This window comes from Hipposideros armiger, unplaced genomic scaffold, assembly GCF_001890085.2.
Source record: "Hipposideros armiger isolate ML-2016 unplaced genomic scaffold, ASM189008v1 scaffold_617, whole genome shotgun sequence".
Taxonomy (NCBI): Eukaryota; Metazoa; Chordata; class Mammalia; order Chiroptera; family Hipposideridae; genus Hipposideros; species Hipposideros armiger.
In genome coordinates this window covers 847,684-852,286 of record NW_017731967.1, presented here as the reverse complement: position 1 = coordinate 852,286, position 4,603 = coordinate 847,684, and the positions used below count along the sequence as shown (strand labels likewise).

The following is a 4,603-nucleotide window of genomic DNA, read 5'->3' as shown; positions in this document are numbered from 1 at the left end:
TAAAATTTAAGTAAAACATTGCTATAAATAAGGGGAAAAAATGGGAGGAATCTGCACGGAACTGTTAACAATGGTCATTTTTGCAGGGGCTGAATGGGGGGTGGGCGGTGGGCTTTCATTTTCTACATTATGTATTTCTGTAAAGTTTGACTCTTTATAATGAAAGCATATTAACTTTATAACCAGAAAAAAATTAAACAAAAAAATATCTGCTTATGCAAAACCAGCGCCAAAGGAATCCAGGATCTAGAGTATGTCAGATGCCAGCCCATCGACGAGGCCAGTATCCTTCTCAACCCCAAACTCTGCTGCCAGAAAAGTGTCAGACGGCAGTAGAGTGGACCCTTGGGCCATAAAGGTTTGAGCTGCACGGGTCCACTTGTATGCAGATTTTTTTTCAATAAATACTATAAACATATTTTCCCTTCCTTACGATTTTCTTAACATTTTATTTTTTTCTCTAGCTTACTTTATTGTAAGAATACAGTATATAACAAATAATATGTGTCAATGTTCATGTGATCAGTAAGGCTTCCACTCAATAGTAGGCTACTAGTTGTTAAGTATTTGGGGAGTCTAAGTTATACATGGATTTCGAGTGTGTGGGGCAGGGGCTAGGCGTCCCTAACCCCTAAGTTATTCAAGGGTCAACTGTATTTTAAAAACAGAGATGTAATATCTACCTGTTTTTTTAAAGTACTAGCTCTTTTACTGTTCAACAACGAAACAATACACATAAACTGTGTCCCAGCAGACAGCGGGTACTCAAAAAACGTTCAAAATCACTCCTGTGTTTCACTCCATTCTTTGATGTCTTTCAGAGTCTTTAAGTGGAGTTAAGAGATGTGAACCCTCGTTTGCAGACCTGGAGAGGGGTGCTCTGCAGAGAAAGGTGGGTCTCCCCGGCTGTCTCCCTTTGAGGTGAGGGGGTACTGCCCCCGACCCCACCCCCAAGATCTTGACTAGGCAGCTTCTGGTTTTTAAGACTCCGGGTTTGAGAATGAGACGAAATAGAAAAGCATTTTCAAATTCATTACCAGAAGGTCCCATGGAATCTGCTTCTACACGTAGAAAATCTTCCATTTTTTTCCAAGAACTTGCTTAAATGTCCACTGTGGGAGAATCGATTGTTCCATTTTAGGTTCTTCAAACAGAGGAAATTTTAAAATTCTTCCTTCCAGCTCAACACAGTGGGTCCATGAACCCATCGTTTCTGCAAAAGGAGGAAAAATCCCCCCGGGGCCTCAGACTCCTTCAGCTCTTCCTTGCATTCTGAGGGCCACCAAGTCCTTCAAGAGGACAAGACACTGGACCCAGCGTCCCACAGGGACAACCAGCCACATGACTCACCCACACCCAAGCGGAGCCGACGGTTCAGGAAAAGAGGGCTTGGCATCAATCCATTTGCCAAATCACCAGAAAAAATAAGACATAAAGATAAGATAAATAATTGCTTGTGAGCCCAGGTTCGGGTCCCCAGTGTCCCCATCAGGTCAGCACCTCGCACATGGAGTGGGTGGCATCAAGAAATGGAGTCCCCCTGGAAGAACTGTGATCACACCTAAGTCATCAGCCCTACACTGGCCTGTGTGTCATCGGGAAGTCTCTGAAACTTCCCATAGACACCACCTCCTACCCCCCAAGTTGTTGGTTTCCTCTCAAAATGCCACAAGCCAACCTAGGAAGATGGGCCACTTGCTTCACAGGTTGCAAGTGGGGGAGCTGAAAGTTGCCCCCACCACTGCCCAGCTGGGCTTTGGGGCACAGGCTGGGTCCCAGGCAGGTCTGTCCAACTCTCCATAAACCACAGCCGGCCCTGCTGGCTCCGTGAGATGACCCAAGGTGAGGCCCATGCCCACTGGGAGTAGACATCCTGCCCCAGCTTCTCCCAGCCCTACGGGGTTACTCATTTTCACTGCATCCTTCACCTCCTCCAAAAATACAGGAGGTGAAACTTATGTCAGTTAAAGAAGATGAAGTTACCAAACACCAGGGTTTCAGCTGCCACCCCGGCCTGCCTTCCTGTGGCGACAGAGCCTTTCCCACCATCTCATCAGTGCTGGCCATGAACCCTCAGCGCCAGCCCAGCCCACACAGACGGGGGGGCTCGCTTTTGCCTCCTCACTGAACCATCCACCACACACACAGCAGCTTCGGTTCACGCTGTCTACTGTGACCAGTATTTCCCCCCTAAAAAAATGGCCACTGGTCACTAACTCTAAGTGACCCAGGGGCTGAGCAAGGGAGGGCGGCCTCTCAGAACATCAGCACTTGGCATGGTTTCCTTTCCCTGGGCACAGAGGAAGGAAACAGAGGCTGGACGCTGCTGTCTGGGTTGGCAGACGATGAAGCGTGACCAGCATGCCCGTGCATTTACCGGCTGGGCTCATGTCACCTGGGGATGACCCCCAGCACACACATAGACCGCATCTGAGGAACTGGTTCTTTCCAAGCACCCAGAAATCTGAGGCATAAAAAAAAAAATCTATCCTAAATATGAAACTGAACTTTTCCCCAGCTTTCATGGACAGTGAAGAAGGACCAATAGGGTCGGCAAAGTGAAGGGTCTGGAGCTGGATGAGGGGGGACAGTGACACTCTGAGGCCCAGGGGACAGTGACACTCAGAGCAGGAGGCCCGGGGTGATGAGACTCAAATTGCCTGACAGTTTTTTTTAATAGACTTTTAAATATTCTATTCTATTCTATTCTATTTTTTAAGGAGGATGCAGCTCACAGTGGCCCATGCGGGGATCGAACCGGCAACCTTGGTGTTATTAGCACCACGCTTTAACCAACTGAGCTAACCAGTCACCCCTTAGACTTTATTTTTTTAAAGTGTTAGACCTACAGAAAGTCTGCAGAGAGTACAGAGTTCCCACGCACCCCACACGTGGTTCCATCCGTAACATCTTACATCAACGTCACGTTTCTTGCAATGAAGGAGCCGCTCTCAATGTGTTCCTGGTCACTAAAGCCCACGCTTCAACGGTGTTTCCTTCGTTTTCACCCAGTGTCCTCCTTCTGTTCCAGGATCCCACCCAGAGCACCATTTAGTCCTGCGTCTCCTTAAGCTCCTCTTGACTGTGACAGAGTGTCAGGTTTTGATGACACTATTGATTCATCAGTTTTAAGGAGCACCCGTCAGGTATTTTCTAGAATGTCCCCCTAGGAGACTTTAACTGCCGTTTTCCTTATGATTAGATAGAAGGTATGGGCTTGGGGAGAAAGACCACGGAGATGAAGCCCCATTTTCATCCCACCCTATCAAGGAACCATACCATCAATGACTGTCACCATTGGTGTCAATATTGATCCCACAGAACCTCCACCCACAATTTCTGGGCTGACCCCCAGGAATCGCTCACCCACACCATTTCCCTCTGTTCTCTCTCCTTCAGTCACTTTTAATTCCCACTCACGGAGGCTGCACAGCGTATGCCCCTTAAACCCTCGGCTACGTGTGTGCCTGGTTTTCCTTAAGAGCACAGCCCCGTCATGTGCAGGAAGCAAAACTCATTTCGTAACTTATCCATATCAATCACACATGTATAGATCGTAGCATCCTACTCGGGTTTATGGGCTCTGATTTCATTTAGAAAACATAGTTTGTATCTAAATATTAATAAGCACTTGTTGGAATGGCCAAATCTAATTATCTCACACTAAATGAAATGTAATCTTGATTTCGATACCACTGTTCCAGCAGAAAAACAAGCCATGAGTCAGTCAATTGAAAGTTCTCCTTGGGGCGGCCAGTTAGCGCAAGTGGTTAGAGCGCAGACTCATAACACCAAGGTTTCCGGATTGATGCCCACATGGGCCAAGGAGCTGCGCCCTTCACAACTAGACTGAAACTACTTGACTTGGAGCTAATGGGTTCTGGAAAAATACACTGTTCCCCAATAAAATTTCTTAAAAAAAATACAATCTTTAAAAAAAAGGAAGCTCTTTTTGAAAAATCCAAGATGATGTACTGCTGGGTTATTATTTTTTTCCCTTACTTTTTATTGAAGTATAATGTATGTACTGAAAAGTTCCATGTCATAAATTGGAACTCACCCATGCAAACCAACACCAAATTGAAGAAATGGGACATTGTCAGCACCTCCAGCAGCCCTGCTGCCACACCACACACCTTCCCCTAGTCACCATTTCCCAAGGGCCACCTGACTTCCAACCCCACAGACAAGAGTTGGCTGTCACCCTTCCTCTCAATGGAATCACAGTAAGAGACTCTAGCTTCTGGGTTTTTCACTCAATGTTCTGTGGCAAGACGTACCCACACTGTTGCACACGCAAGCAGTGTCCATTCTCAGCTTGCTGTGTGGTGTTCCATTATGGAAGGGACCCCAGTGTCACTGGCAGTTTGGCAATGACAACCACGCTGCCATGGGCACTCCAGTGCATGCGTCTTGATGGCACATCAGCTTCCTATGGCTGCTGTCACAGATCACCACAAACCTGGATGGCTTAAAACACACACATGTAATGGCCGGCTGAGTGGCGCGTTCGTTAGGAGTTGGCTTGGGACGCCAGCTCTGAGCAGCAGGGCTCCGGTTCAGATCCCACATGAGGGCCAGTGACGCTGTGCCCTCTACAGCT

The 4,603-nt window shown here is 47.3% G+C and overlaps 2 protein-coding genes and 1 non-coding gene across 5 annotated transcripts in view; all 3 read right to left on the bottom strand.

Annotated features, from left to right (window-relative positions):
* The window catches only part of LOC109372173 (uncharacterized), an 89,031-nt gene that overhangs the window by 67,034 nt on the left and 17,394 nt on the right, over nt 1–4,603 (bottom strand). The window lies entirely within an intron of this gene.
* Nucleotides 1–4,603, bottom strand: part of APBA2 (amyloid beta precursor protein binding family A member 2) — a 179,199-nt gene that overhangs the window by 162,959 nt on the left and 11,637 nt on the right. The gene's annotated exons all lie outside the window — the stretch shown is intronic.
* TRNAI-AAU (transfer RNA isoleucine (anticodon AAU)) lies at nt 2,738–2,811 on the bottom strand. The gene has a single exon. It is a non-coding gene; the product is annotated as a tRNA-Ile (tRNA).